The 16470-nt window shown below is 42.0% G+C and overlaps 1 protein-coding gene across 1 annotated transcript in view; it reads left to right on the top strand.

The window, feature by feature from the left end:
• Positions 1-16470, top strand: part of LOC103356707 (GRB2-related adaptor protein 2-like) — a 133833-nt gene that overhangs the window by 38361 nt on the left and 79002 nt on the right. The gene's annotated exons all lie outside the window — the stretch shown is intronic.

A 16470-nucleotide genomic window follows, 5' to 3' on the forward strand; every position in this document is an offset into this window, starting at 1 on the left:
TGTGTGTTTGTGGCTGAATTAAAATGCTACGCCGTCATTAAAGAGTGCGACACATTCACCTGCTCTCTTTCAAAGCCTTCCACTCGTCACCACCCTTCCCCTTTATTCCAGCATTTTCCTATTTCTCCCCCCACTTTCCATTTCCTCTCTTCCCGTCCACCTTCATTGCTCTCTGAAGCTGGAGCACAATGGCTCCTCGACCTGCTTTCAATTTTGTTTTCCTGCCTTTTCATTCCACTCCCTGTTTTTGCCCGTTCTTTTTCTATTTTGGTGTTCGTCCTCTATCGGCTTTTGCCTCTTTTCTTGTACTTTCAATGACCGCCTCGCCCTGTGATCTTCGCATTTAATTGTCTCGCGTTCTCCCCCTTGTGAAGAGCGTCCAATTTTTAATGCACCCGACCAAGCCGAACACTAGCTCCCCCGTTCTGTGTTCTCGTGCTTTGTTGTAGTGGATCAAAACCTACGTATGCGCGAGTAGCAACTAGGCTATGGAGATGGAAAGCTTCTGTTTACAGTTAATAAAAAGGCAAAGTGGAGGTTTGCAACGGGGTTGAACTCCTCACACCCTGATTTTCTGCCTAAAACAAAAAACAAAACAAAAAAAACAAAGCCAACACAGCAATGCCAGAAACTGCATTTCCACAAGTGGCCACTTGAGCAGATTTGACATCTCCATAGACCTCCATGATAAACTTCTCCACTGTACAGCAGAACATGTTCACAGCCGTCGACTAAAAATGGTTTTGGTCTCTACAGCTAATTTCACTGTTCAGGACAACTGTACAACGGATACATTTTTACAGAACTCATCTGTTTAAACTGTATTAAGGCCTTGTCCACACGTAGCAGGGTTTTTGTAAAACCGAATATCCTATCCCCTCCGTCTAGAAAAAAAAACTAACGTACACACCACCTTGTTTTTAGAAAAAGAATTCATCCACACCTAACCACATAGGTATGTTGTTAAGCACATTCATATTCTATGTGAGGATGTAAGAACTCCGACGACAGGAGCGACGACCGGGACATACGGAAATTGTCACGCCATTCCTCCAGGAGCACGATTTCCGTCTCAAAGTTCTCCCACCAGCTGGCAGTGGTCTGACCCAAAACCGGCGTCGCTGTCTTTGATGGAGAACATGCCTTGGATGTGGAATGGCAAGGTGGCGGAAAACAACCGTCCTTAACGTCGTCCTTCGCCTGTGTTCTTGTACAGGGGGCGGTATCTGGGTCTGGACCAGAGACAACGCCATCACAGTTCTGAGGGCATCCACACTGTTTCCACATGTAAACACAGGTCGCATATGTGATGTAAAGAACATATTTTGTCGCAGGCAGTGACATTTGGAAACCTAAACCTAATTGACGTCCACATACAGACGCATAAACAGAGGCAAATCTTCACTTTGGTCGGGGGTTTTTGAAAGAATCGTTTTTAATGCCATTAATCTGCGTTTTTGTGTGAATGACAGGCCACATTACAGGAACATATCTGTTGTGTGAGACACCCTGCTACGTGTGGACGAGGCCTAAGACTTAAAGTTATGCATAAATAAGGGTGTGGCTGCGTTGCGTGACAGATTGATGCTGTAATAGTGAGTCCATAGTCCAGAGATGCATAACTCCCCTCTGCTCCACTTATTTGAGAATTTTTTAGTCAGGTGGGTGTGAGGAGGAGTCAAAAACAGCCACAATGAGTTGCAAAACTGTTACACAGGAAACCGGATGAAAGTGTGTATGTGAGGATTTTATTACATTTCTTATAACTGTAAACTTTTGGGGGGGATGGTAAAATATGTCACCTAGATTTTTGACCTTCATCCTCAGAATAAAGCATACATGATGGGTTTTTACAAACTAAGACTCTTGACAAACTCCTCTCCTCAGAGTGGACCGTTTCTTTGTTCTGGGTTAACGGTGTGTACCTGAAAATCCTTCACTTAAACCCAGTTTCTGACATGCACTCCTTTCTGTTCATCTGACAGCATCTGAACTTGTGGACTTCATGTCTGAATGACTGACTCTTTGGCTCCAGTAGCACGTCAATCAACAGCGGTCTGAAACGGCATGCCGTTGCGTTGACAGACTGGTGTACAAAAGCACTTTGATTTGGGTCAAGCGATTTGTGGAAGGATTTTTCCGCACCGTTTGCTGGCAAAATCACAAAATGCCTTTTTCAATCACATTGTCCAACAATTTCATATCTGTAAGAAGCAGGAAATGTTTAGCTTTCAGTGATGGTTTTTATACGGCTGCTAAAAGTGCGCCTGTGTTGACCGACTGGTTACAGGGTGGGTTTGAGATTAGAGTTTGAAAATTGAACTCCGAGAGGTAACGCGGGCTGCAAGGTGGAGCAGTTGGTAGCACTGTTGCCTCGCAGCAAGAAGGTCACCAGTTCACGTCCCGGTGAGGACACCCGGAATCTTTCTGCATGGAGTTTGCATGTTCTCCCCGTGCAGCGTGGGTTCTCTCCGGGTTCTCCGGCTTCCTCCCACAAGTCCAAAAACATGCTGAGGTTAATTGGTGATTCTAAATTGTCCGTAGGTGTGAATGTGAGTGTGCTTGGTTGTCTGTCTCTAAGTGTAGTCCTGTGATAGACTGGTGACCTGTCCAGGTGAACCTGCCTTCACCCTGAGTCAGCTGGGATAGACTCCAGCCCCCCACGACCCTAGTGAGGATTAAGCGGTGTATAGATAATAGATGGATGGAGAGTTAACGCGATTAGTTATTGCACCACCTTTACTTTTAGGCTCTTATATTATATATAAAGACTAGTCATACATGTAAATGGTCGGCACCTATGTAGCACTTTTCTACCTTAGCGGCACTCAAAGCGCTTTACAATGTGTTTCTCATTCAACCATTCATTAATACACCAATGGCGACAGAGCTGCCATGCAAGGTGGTGCCTGCTATTGGGAGCAACTTCGGGTTCAGTGTCTTGCCCAAGGACACTTCGACTGTGGAGGGACGGGGGATCGAACCACCAACATCATGATCAAAGACCAACCGCTCTACCACCTGAGCCCTTGTACTGACAAGCAACCTGCATTGTTGGATCTGCAAAATCCTGTAGTTTCATTCAACACGCTCTAAACTTTGCTGCAACAAATTCTTCAAGAGCATTTCTACAGCGACTAGGGAATTTGAATTTAGATGCTAGGTGTCGCTGTCCATCTCTGAGGCTTAAAAAACAACCTGAAGCTCGCTCTAAAGCTGAGGTGAGCTGCAGATTCAAGCGATAAGTGAACTCCTTGACCTGTTTCCACTGTGATGCATTGTTGTTATAAGAAACATCGATTACAGCTGCCTTAAAGATCATTATTAGGTCTGAGTGGTGGGCCAGTATTGTCAGTTTGATTTCTGCTTTTACTAACTTGCATATACCCCGACAGTACATATCTGTTGCTCTGTAAGGCCTCTTCCTCTCAAGGGGAACTTGATTTTCTCCGGCACTTCAGAGGCCCTCCGTCCTTAACAGCCGTCCACTTGAAGAGTAATAGCTCCAATATCTCTTTCCCTCACTTCCCCCTGCCTGCAGTAGCACATATGTACCAGTTCCTTTAAGTATGCCCTTCTGTCTTCTCCTCGCTTCAATAAAAACTGAAATGATTTAGATTTACAGTGGTCACGTGATCGCTCAGCTGTCCTTCCCGGCTGCCAAATCAACCCACCACTGTGCACAATGCTCAAGTTCTTCTACTGGATAGAAAGAAAAAAAAACATATCTAGCTGAATCATTTGCTCTGCTGACAATGCTTAAAGTTGCAGCTGACAGCTTCAAACACCGATATCGAGAGAATGAGTGTGGAACAAAAACAGTTTGTGAACAACAGTAAATTCTAAATCATCCCGAATCGAAACGTCTGTTCTCATAAATTCTTGTTTTTACCTTGAAGCGTTTTTATATTCAACCACTCAGCCCTTGCCTATTCCTCCAAAGTTATGAGCTAAATCATCTCCGAGCGGATTTTATGCGGCTGTTTAGCCTTGTAATGTATTAAAAAACTGCTCTGGCAACGTCGAGGGATTTTGGACTGTACTGCCAATAAAACATTGTTGAATTTGCCAGCGAGTGACAGGGAGAGGAGGTAGATGTGGGAAGGGGTACAAACAGATGGAGATTACACAGAGCGAGCGAGGGAAAAAAAAATAAGTTTAATAATAATAAAAACAAGACGGGTGAATTTGAATTTAAAAGGAAAAGAAATACCTGACACAAGTGATTACTCAAAAAGCATTTGCATAAGCCTCCCTCCTGCTTTTGTTTTGGAACAACAAAATATTTCGATACCAATCACTGCTCATTGAGCGAAACGAGGTTTACTTGTTGTTCTGATTCGCGAGTGTCGGCGCTCGCGTCAGGTTAATCAACTGACAATCGTAATGAGAGGAAGGCTTTCGCTGAAAAACACAAATTATCTTGATTTTCTGAAGACATTTCTGGAGTGAGAGACGAGTCGCTCGTATCTAGACAGCCATTCATGTTATCTGTACTTTTAGAGCAAACCTTGGTGACACTAATAGAAAAACTGCACAAAAAAAGGCTTTTATTAATGCTGATCCAGCTTTCTGCTGCTGCAAATCATTTTTAAACAAAGGTTCAGTATTGAATGAGATATAGAAAATGTCCTTTAGCAAGAAGCAGGCCTTTCAGTCAAGGCTGAAACTTTTATGCTACAGCTGTTCTGGACTAGCCGTCCCTTTTCCAAGGATTTTTATAGCCTCCTCTGTCATTGATTAAACTCCTAAAAAAAAACCTCCATGTGTCAAAGTTACACAGAAGTCTTTCCATGAAAAAAATCCCTTTATCTTGTAAATGTTTCAGACCTGACACTGTCGCTTTCCATAGAAAATGCAGATCTATGAAGTCCTTTCCTCTATCTCCACCCACGTCTCCGCTACATGCTACAGCTCGAGCACGCCAGCTCACCAACAACTCTCCCCAAACACTGTTAAACTACTCTACGCTACACAATGGAAAGTCGTAATATTAAAGTAATTCAGCTGTACATGCTCGGACTGGAAACCAATTGTGAACAAGAATACACAACGCCCCACGCTGTAAGCTGACACAATTAGTTCCTTCACTTTGTTTTGTATGAAACCCTGGAACTCTGAATCTGTGTTTTTGAGGCTGTCTTCATACACCATTGACTGATCTGTTCGCTAATGATGTGTCTCTGAACATATTAAAGTAAAAACAAATCATATGGACGTGTTAGCAAGGTTAAAAAAAAAAAGGTGGGAAATAATTATATAAAGACGAACTGATACATTTTCTTATAAGAATGTAAGAGTCACAAATGTGGACAAATTATTCTGACTTACTGGATGTAGACTTCAGACCTGACATTTTTCAGTGTACATTTTAGCTTCATCCTCCTCTCCTTTGGTACAGGAAACAACAACAACAACAACCTCTGAACTGAGGATTTTGCGGTGAGGCAGACCTGCATTGTTCCTTTGGTGAATTATCCATTTTAATCTCTGTTACCGCTGTTGTTGTTTTGCAGGGGCACCATCACTGCACCCTGGGCTCATCACCATCCATGACAACTGTGATTGGTTTAAAGAATATAAACAAGCGTTTTCTTTCCTCCTGTAGCAGAATGATAATGACATGCAGTCAGACCATTCTCTGAAGCTGACAGTGCTGTAAAGGTCTGGCAACCATGGTAACAGTGATGGACAACCACATGTCTAAACTAAATTCTGCATTTAAAAAGAAAAAAAAAAAGTTTAGTCACCACAAACAGCACAACCATGTATTGAAAGGGAAAAACAGTAGCGGTTATAATTTTACAATTGCAATTATTGAATTTCCCTTCTATTGAATTTTCCTTCTGGGATAAATAAAGTATTTTTCATTTCATTCCATGCACATAAGCTTCGTAGCATGAACCAAAATAGCATGTTGGAGATATTTTTGATTCTTCCCTCAAGCCCAGAAAAAGTTACCTGCTTCTGAAAAATCACAACACATTTCCAGTTCACTAGGTTTGCAAGATTATTCCTGTTTGAGGGAATTATAATAATCACCACCCTTGGCTGTAAAGTTTATTTTATAGCATCACTACTACCTGTTATATTTTATCTCTAACCACCGTGTAGCCGTCCTAAAACTAAAACACACAAGCAGCCAAAATCCCCAAAAACACATTTACATGAAGTACCTTTTTTTTTTAGCTTATTTCACCCCCAATCAAAGTGTACATGTTTTTTCTTTTCAATAATCATGAATATCATTTAACCCGTTGACAGATCTGATGAGCCATCAGCAGGCGAGTCCCTGCACTCGATGAAATTGGATCATTTCTGACATTCAAACGCCTCTGCTAGAGCTTGATGCAACAGTCTGTGTGGGAGTGCAACTACGCAGGAGCCATTGATTACTTTGTGGGTGTGCTAACAACCATATTTTGCTTCACAAAAAAAAAAAAACACAACATAAAATAAATCTTTACTGCTACACTGATACATTTGAGCTGCGCATTATTGATGTGAGCTCTCAGACACAAAGGAGCAACAGAAAACAAAGGGCAGATAAACCTTGGTCATCAGGCCGGTTGAACTCTTCTTACCGGCGCACAAACCCACGCTGCATCATGTTAAATATACTATTTTAGACAGCAAATGTGGTCTCTGCTATCCATAAGGATTAATAAGAAGCAAACACAAGGTGCGCTGCAATCAGAGTTTATGAGAAGTCAAGTAAAATAAAGGCCAGAAAATGAAATGCAGACAGTTCTGTTAGTGTTTAAAGGCAGTAGCGGCCATTTGGGGGAAACTTTATTCAGAAATCAGAGCAACCAGAAGAGACCAGGGTTAAACATGTGGCTAAGATCAAGTAAAAATTCTGTTTTTTGTTAAGTATTGGGGGAAATAAGCTCTAATGCGTCAAATCAATGCTGATTTTTAAGTGATAAAACCATAATCATCCCCCCGCCTGAGCAGAGCAGCTCCTAAAATAACACTCGTACTGTCTTTTATCGGGACTAGTTTGAATTTGAATACATTTCCCAGTTGGAAATGAACCCCTGGAAAGATGCCTTGCTTTGAAATCCTTTTTCTCCCCATGACTTATAACATGCAAACCACCTTTTGCTATCAAAGCCCAGAAGACTTGAAGCTACTATTTTGTCATCTGTATTTCATCATTTCTCAAGCTGTAATTAGCACAACAAAGGGCTCCGTATTCCTACATGACTGCGCTCAGAGAAGAAATTCCTTCTCAGGTTTCTTTTTTTCGAAAAGACCCACATATATATATATCTTTATACTTCAGTTATGTGCTGAATCAGCATAAGGAATATGAATATACAGCGATGTGAAAAAAGAAGTACATCCAATGGAAACTGTTGGCCAAACAATGGCTCCTCTTTGAAACACTGCCTGAAAAAGTAAGTACTAGAAGCTAGAAAGATTAGACGTTTGCCCCCTTTAGCAGAAATATCTTCTGGTAGGTGTTACGTATAAATGAGGAGGTTGGTGCCAAAGTGGGCCAAACCACATTTAGTAGTTTTAGAGAAAAATGGGGTCCAAATTTTGTGGTGCTAAAAAAAACATCATGGTTGTTGGAGGAGTCAATTTGTGCATTCGAAGATGTTTCAACACTGTCCAGAGACAGAAACAGCGACTTTGTGATGACTTATTGAAGTTTTAATTTTGCCTTGTCAAAGCTGGCCGCACCACATTTTCTGATTCCAGGTTGGTCCTGTTCAACAGCATTGAAGAGTTCACATCATAAGGAACTGGAGCTACTTTTGACGACCATGAGGTAGAAATAGAAGCTTGGTGGTGGTTCATTAAGTTTTTGTTTTACCTTGACGCACCGATGAGTTGAGTTTTCACGGGGCTTGAGGTCGCGCTGTCCGCCATCTTGATACGCAAACACGTGTAACTACCTGCGATATCATGATCAGCGATTCATGTGGCTTGGCCCAGTGTGCCACAAAATTTTCAAAACCATAATGGGCCAAACATCAAAGTCGAATTGTGACATTACTAACAGGCTGTTGGTTGGACCACTTTGCCGTAAACTAATCGACCAAAAACACTTAACAAAAACTCAACTTTGGATGTTTAGTGGTTTGGCCCGCTTTGACACTAAACCTCTCAACTGTCCACCTGCCTCTGACATCGGTTTGCTGAAACTTTTGACCATTCACTTGCAAAATTAATGCATTTGCAAGACTTTGACAGGTTTCTTGTATTCAGTGCCCATTTTAAATCCCTGCGCTCAATGGGATTCAAATCTGATCTTGTTTTTTAATCAACTAAACTATTCTATCACCCACAGTTTCTTCTTTTGATCCATTCTTTGCTGGATTTGTTGCACACTTAGGATGACTTTCCTTTGGACGGTTCACTTTTGGTTCAATTTCTACCTTGCGATACTCTATCTGCCATTCTAATAATCACAAGTTTCTTTGTAAAGCACAACAACTTGAAAGAGCTTTGCATCAATAAAAGTAAAAGAGTAAAAATTGAATTAACATTTTTAAAATAATGTTGATTAAACAAGAAAATAAGACAAGACTAAACACAACAGCTGGAACTACAAAGTGCAGGATCTCCGTATTTCCCTCTGGAGAACAGAGACCAGAGTTACAGGATCTTAAGGAACAAGGGGGGACAGACTTAACCAACATATCAGATGAACAGTCAGGAGCTAGTTCACTAAGAGGTTTGAATGTATTCTCTGTGTTTAGTTTTGCTGAGAAGACGTGCTGTTGCATTTTGGATCAGCTGAAGTTTGCTTCTTCGGGAGGCCTGGCAATTAGGCACTACAATCATCAAGTCTAGAAGAAAAGAATGAATGAATAAACATCTCGGTGTCCTCATTAGACAGGAAAGTTTGCACACAATACTTGCACATTTCTTCAAACTCTGTTTAATAGGGATGAATAAATTCCTTGTCGAGTTCTTCCCTGCCCAGTCTCTGAGACAGCGAAACAACCCCAAACCATAACATGCACCGCCATGCTTCACAGTTGGTACGAGGAAAAGCTGTTTTCGTTCTGCGCCAAACAAAGTCTACGGCTACTGTGGCCAAACAACTCCATCTTTGATTCATCCATCCAGAGCACATTATTCCAAAACTCTGGTCTTTTGCCTGTAATGTGATTGGCAAGCTGTAGTTTTTGCTCTAATGTTCTTTTTGGACAGCAAAAGCTTTTTTTTGTTTTGTTTTGTTTTTTTTTCCAGGCACGCCTCCCGTGCAGATTTGTACAATCTCTTTGTGATTGTAAACGCAGCACTTTGACACCGAGCATTTTTCTGAGGGCTTTGATTATGCTCTTTTGTGGATGAACATACGGCCAGCTGTGGACGCCACATAGGTGTAGTTGTTGTTATTCTTCTTTCTAGAGCTTGGAGTCTACTGGGAGGACTGTGTTCCATACATAAGCAGGTGGTTGGCATCTATGTATTCCACACATCGCTGCTTTTGTAGCATCACTGTGATGCAAATTTTACAGGCATCCACAAGCTTGGAAAGATGAAGAAATGTACATCTTGAAAGGTAAAGATGCACTTAGTTTACCCAGAGGAATCCACTTTTGATCGTTTTATTTCTCTAAAGTAGGAAAATGACTATAAAATGTCGATTTCATGTGTCTTTTGAGTACAGTCATGACTCGATAATCCGCCAACATGTAAAACCTTCTTGTATGTCGGATAGCAAGGCTGTCGGATTGTCAAGATGGAGGTGGAGATACAAGGAGGGCTTGATGCTTGAAGGCTCATTTGTTGTTAATATTTATTGTTTGTAGTTGTTATAACAACTAGTAGGGCTGGTCCCAATACCACTTTCTGGTCTCTGGATATTCAGGCTTAATTATTGATGAATATCTAAATATTCGGTGCGGTCAGGGGACACTTCCATCCCGGGGGAGCGCTCCAACGGGGTGGAAATGTCCAGAACACACATGCAGTACTTAGCTGCTGATGCTAGTTTAGTTAGCGGTCACACTTCTGTTTCCACCATCGCTGCATGTAATGTCGTCGTGTCCTCTTCTGCGCACACTTTTGGGTCATAAGAAGTTCACACAGTAGATCACATACAAGTCATATTTAACTGGAAATGTGAACAAACTCACAAAAAAATCGGATTTCACAAAAAAATCTGAATTGAGCATTAAGTCCTGCAGTGTGAACGTAGCCAATCTGTGGGATTGTTCAGTCAGATAATATGCCGTTATCCTGATTGGTGACATAAAATGTCATGTCAGAGTCAGAATCCAAGGCTGTTGTTATGTTCAGGCTATTTTTCATTGGTTTAGTTCATTTTTCCTAAAAACCTGTCGGATAGCAAGGTTTAGGATTGTTAAGGGTCAGATTATCGAGTCACGACTGTATATAATTCATACTCCAGGAGCTTTTCACATGACTGTAAATGAGCTGAATCTACAGCAGTGGTTAATAACTTCATTCCTTCATGGTAAGCAAATTGGATTTGCAATACTTTCAGGTTTGTTTTTACTCCAAATGTTTCACTTCCTGCCATCAGGAAGTTATTCTGGACAATCTAAAAAAAGTGATAAAAATGTCTAAAAACAATAACGAAACAATGGGTAGCTGCTTTATCTGAGATATGACAATTAGGTGATGAAACAACTGTGATATGTACCGGTCGGTACCTTTGCAGCCAGTTTAAACCATCCAAACAGAATCTGGAGACACCTCAAACTGCTGCATCCCAATATGATGTCCCATCATTTGGCTTCCACCACAGGGAAGTTGCTAATTATGATGCAGGAAAAGTAAATTACCATCACAGTCCGCAAGATGTTCCACCACCGCTGAACTACCAGGATGTGTCAGCTGAGTATGAAACCCATGTGACGCTTCCCAAACTGGATTCTGACATGGATGGAAAAACCAAATACAGCAAGCTTTGTATTAAGGTGAAGGCCATAATGGACGGAGAAGACCAGAACTTAGCAGCTCTGACAGCAAAGTCTGGTGGTGGTTCCTCTGGTGAACTGACAGGAAAGAACCCAGCACAATAAAAATCCATCTTTCATGAAGGTTCACCCACAGGTTCAAGTCGCCAAACTGCCAAACTCAACCCACCCAAGTGAAAAACCTCTATCTCACACCCCAACGTACAATTAGATCCACTGTATGGGCAGCGGAGTCTGTTCCCATCATGGTTCCACAGAAAAAAAGAGTATTTACAATTATCTATCAATAGCAAAGACAATTTTTATTTTATTTTTTGCAATAGTTTTTTGATGCAAACCTCTATGAAAGCATGTAACAGGAGTCACTGCTGGTTGCTGCTTCAAGGGCTGACGGACTTGACGCTGGGGTTAAGTTAAAGCTTTTTTTCTCTGGGACTTTCTTAAAAATGATCAGTGGTTAACGATATTTGACTGAAATGAACCACTGTGTGATGTTTTCAGCGCTATCAAACAGCCCCCTAATTACAATAATCTCCTTTTTTTCTTCATGGAACAAAACAATCTCATTCCTTGACAAGCTCATTACATTCCACCACAATGCTTCTGGCTCCCTCCATAGATTGAGGCGAAATTGTTATAATGAACAAAGATAGCAATCACAGCAATGACAACAACAAAAGAATGAAAGAAATGCTGGAATAAAAATGGTTGCAAAAACGCAGTCGCAAACAGCAAGAACAGCGCTGATTATGATCCTCTGTCCGGCTTTCAACAGGCTCAAGAAAAGAGAGAGAATCACCTCTCCTCCTCCTTCAGGCCAAAACTATTATGGCAGCTGGATCCAGAGAGCCTCGGCAGGCCCAGCTCCTCCACCAGGTCAGTGTTTCCCCCCCCGGCCTGGCTGCTGGACTCCCCGTAGCCAATTTCCTTGTAATTTTCCTTCTTCCAACAATTGCTTATTAGGCCAGATGCCAGCCATTATAACCGCACCGAGGGGGGGGGAAACACTACAACAAGAGAAGAGTACCTCACAAAAACTGGCCGGAGCATGGAGCAGCAGAAAGAAGCTGATGTGAATTTGGCTGGCTGATAGAAATTTTCCAGAAGAGCGGCTTGATTTGATTGTCTGCAGTCCCCAGCGAGGTTAAGTTAGAGAACAGAGGCGAGAAGCAAGCAGTGGAATTCAAATCTTCCCTTGCCAGAGCATGTGCGCCGTGGCTGTGTGTGCATATGTACGTACGAATATGCGAGTGTGGGATAAATTCGGGCTTCAAAGCGAGCTGCTGAATCCAAATATTCCCTTTGCTGTAGCGAGCATGTACACGCATGTGGATGCATGATGGATCATAGTCGGAAAAGGTAAAGAGGGTCAACCTCCTCCATCTGGAGTGTGACATCCCTGACTCCCTGCTCATATTTTTTTCCTCTCTCCGCGCTACCATTCATCCTAATCGCAGTCTTTCTCGCTCACTCGCAACACTCAGCCAACTCTCTCTTTAAGTCTTTGCTCTGCAACCGCCTGCCAGCCGACTGCACCTCGAGACTACAGCGACTGACGGCGGGTTTTTTTTTTTTTGTTGTAGACATTTTTCTCTCAGGAAGTTTGGTATTTGCTTTACTTCACAGCGCTGCTATTTTACTCCAACTTGGCAACAGCGAGGCCGATGGGGAACTCAGGTAAGACATGAATCACAGCTGCGCCTTTGAAAGTCCACTCGAAAGCTTTTCGTATTTTTTTTTTTTTTTTTTGAAGGTTTCCAGGACTTAAAGGGATATTTCATGTATTTGAAATGTTCGATTCAAGTGATATCCCGAGAATAACCTTGGCTTTGGCTTTGGTCACGGGGGTCTTAGGCGTTTACCAGGCAGGGTCTAATGAGACACAGCTGAATTGCTTTGTGGGAGATGAGGAATCCATTGTTCGTACAGTTTGACCCATACTAGTAGCATACTTTGGCCAATTGATACTCAATGCTTCTTGCAAGTCCCCTAACTCTATGAAATTGAATTTTACCGGCGTACTCGTCTGTTTGCTGATCAGAACAGATCACAAGTCTGCAATCGTAGCTGATACTAAGTCGATCTGTTGTCTCCAATTTTGAGGAATTGATCAATTTTGCCATCAAAATCTTCCAAAATCTGCATGTGCTCACAAACGGACAACAGCATCCCAAACTGCAAGCAGATATTTTCTCAAAAACATTGCAGAAATCACTAAGCAATTGTCAACTGTGCAGCTACATCATGGTCTATAATAGACCAACCAGTTATCTAGAGGAGATGCATGAAAGCTCCAGAGATCAGCATAAATTAGCAATTCTGTCCACATTTACAATCCTGGCAGCTGTGGCTCAGGTGGTAGGATCAACTATCCACTAATTACAGGACTGATGGTTTCAATTTAAACGGTAAAATTTGCTGCCGAGCTGCCAACATTTAGAAACAGCTACGATGAGGGTTTGCAGACAGCAAATGACCAGTTTAAAGGAGCATGTTGACCGTCCTTTAAGCTACTAACAAAACCCACTCTGAGAGGAATCGTCGGACCACTCTGGGTTTCTTTGCAACTTATTAGAGGAACTTTTGTATTATCATGTCTAGGCGAGGCAAAGCGTGGCACTATACTTTCATTTTCGTCATCAGCATCCGTACGTCTGCGTGAGACGAAGGTGTAGCGTCTTAGCTATCTGCAGCTGCGCGTATGGCTGAAGAGTCCAATGCGCGAGTGGCAGTCTCAAAGACACAAAGACACACATGTTGTCCCCTCCAGCTGTATGTCCGTCTGGGATGTTGTCATGGAGCCATGTTTCTGTTAAAGCAGACACACAGCAGTCCCTCCACTCTCTGAGGGGTTCTCTCAGCAAACGTAGCTCGTCCAGCTTGTTGTGGAGGGAGCGGACATTGGAGAGTAGGAGGACGGTGCTGCTGGTCTGGAGGGGTTAGCCTTTAGCCTAGCATGGATCCTGCTGGTCTGGAGGGGTTAGCCTTTAGCCTAGCATGGATCCCGGCTCTCTTCCTCTTCTTTTGTTTCCGTTTGTACCGTTTGCACTTCCTTCTCTCTCGGTTAACTGCTGGTGTAGTCTCCAATCAGACTCCGTGTTGGTGTAGAATGTCCACATCACCACTGATCGCCGCAATTACCGCGCCGTTCACTGTCCTGATGCCCAGCAAAGTCTCCCGGCCGTAAGTTTTGCAGAATGAATGTCTGGGATAGACAAGACGCTCAAAACGTTCACTTTCGTTGTCTCCTGAAGGGGCCGCTGCATCTATCTGTGCTGCCATCATCATGGCAAGTCCCTCTTGCAGACATCCTTGAAGCGCGGTCGACCAACCAGACGGGTTCCTTGCGCCAACTCACTGTATAGAGTTCTTTCGGAATGTGTCCTGGGTCCATTCTTCTTACATGGCCGAGCCAGCGAAGGCGCCTCATGCCAACGATGGAGAAGATGCTGCCAGAGTTTGTGCATTCCAGGACCTCTGTGTTGGGCACCGTGTCTTGCCATTCAATGTGTAAAATTGTGGTCCATGTTTCACAACCATACAGGAGAACACTGAGGCCTGCAGGCCTGGTAGACATTCAGTTTACTTTCATTTTAAGCAGTGCAAAAATTTTGCTCTCCACAATATTATCCTATCTGGAGATAATTCCCTTTAATAGAAATAAGGAGCAGGTGCAACCTGAACGCTCAATCTAAGGTAATTATTCAGTTTAATTTGACAATAATAGGAGAAGCACAACAGATTTGAGTTTTGAATTTGATCACTGAGGCAAAAAAAATCTGCACAGGCTCATCTATAAACCAATCAAGCTTTCATTTGGATATTACCATGATTTCTGGAGCTGCTGGTTTAATGAGAGGAAGGTTATTTCTCTGGAGTTGCTTTTAGGAAAATGGCCTAAATCTCACGCTGGTGTTACATTTAGCTCAGTTATGTCGAGTAGAAAAGGCAGGACAAAGAACTGAATTTCTTCTGGGTTGACCTTTACAGAATATGGAGTCTGAGCTGTGTTTAGAGAGCTCCAAGTACTTTTTCTTGATATAATCAGAGCAAGTGTAGATGCTTCAACATCTAGCAGTTTGTCACCATCATGAAATGTTTTCTTGATGATCAAAAAAAAAACCCAGAACCCCAGAGATCTTAGAGAGGCCCATTTGTGGGTTTGCTGCGATTGATCACTTTGAATAATTTTGTCAGTAAAAATGTCAGCAAATGGTGAAAAAAACACAGTCGTCATGGTTTCCCAGAGCTGAATCTGACATATTCAAAATGCAAAGATATTCAGTTTACTACCACAACAGACGCAAGACGAGAAGAAAATCTTCACATTTCAGGAACCGGGAGCAGGAAATATTTGTCTTTTTTTTTTGCTTGAAAAATGACTCAAACAAGTGCTTTGTTATTGAAGTTGTTGACTTTATGCCAACTGACTGATTGATTGCTCAACAAATCTTTGGAGCTCGACACTCTTCAGAATTTATTTTGCCGGAAGAGCAGCGAGAAACTGACACAATCTGCTGCGGCTGCACGACGGCACCACATAGACCCGACCGGAGCCGTTCTCACCACCAATTATTGGTCAGAACCTGAAAGTCTTTGTGGTCCTTGGAGGCTTTGGGGAGGCCACAGCGCTTCAATGAATACAAATAACAGCATCAACAAACATACAGTGTTCCCTGTTGTTCTTTTGTTTTTGCACTTCAGCTCTATTTTTTTTGCCACATTCACTTGGGAACTGTGGGACTAAAGTAGTCTGACTTGTGGTTTATCTATATTCTGAAAGGAGGTAATAAAAAACATGATTTATTCATGGTGTAAGAGTTCACATCTACAGTCTTCCTTTTGCTCACTGGGAGCTCATTTATAAAAGTTATTGGAGTTACAGTTAAATACTGTAGGAGTGTTTTTTTATGGTATGATTTGAAACTGTGCGTAACCTGTGTATCAGTGTGTTAATTAGCTTAATTACCTGTGATTAAATAATCTAAGGTGGCTGCAAAAGGAAACAATGGGGTGAATTCACATTGTTATGGCAACAACGTGGATTCATCCTATTTGAAATAAATGAAAAAAATCTACTTTGTTTTTCTAATCTTGTTGTTTCCATCAAACAAAACGCGTCCAGTGAACCAAGAGCAGCGACTGTTGCTGCTTTAAAGTCTTTTGCATCAAGTTTGTAACTGGAAAATACAACAATCATCAATTTCTTTAACTGAAAATGCACACTGTATGCTGATTTCTTTAAATTTTATTTGAATTAAAGGAGTGATCAGTGAAAGCTGTTACACTTTGGGTTAAATTAGTTACTGAAATTTACTAAACTGATTTATTTTTGCTTGAGGATTTGTAGTATTTGCACTAAATACAATTTTATCATGTTGTTTTATTAGATTTATGTGAGTCTCATTTACGTTGTTTTAGGGGGAACAGTTCTTTGTAAAGCGGTAGATTGTGGAGTCTGTCGCGAATCTCTAGAGAGTTGGGTTTGATATATTAGAGGGAGAAACAGGTGCTCAACTTGGCTGGATCGTGGCCCAGTTGTTGAAGAACAGTTGCAGGT

This window comes from Stegastes partitus, unplaced genomic scaffold (genome assembly GCF_000690725.1).
Source record: "Stegastes partitus isolate 25-593 unplaced genomic scaffold, Stegastes_partitus-1.0.2 Scaffold215, whole genome shotgun sequence".
NCBI lineage: Eukaryota > Metazoa > Chordata > Actinopteri > Pomacentridae > Stegastes > Stegastes partitus.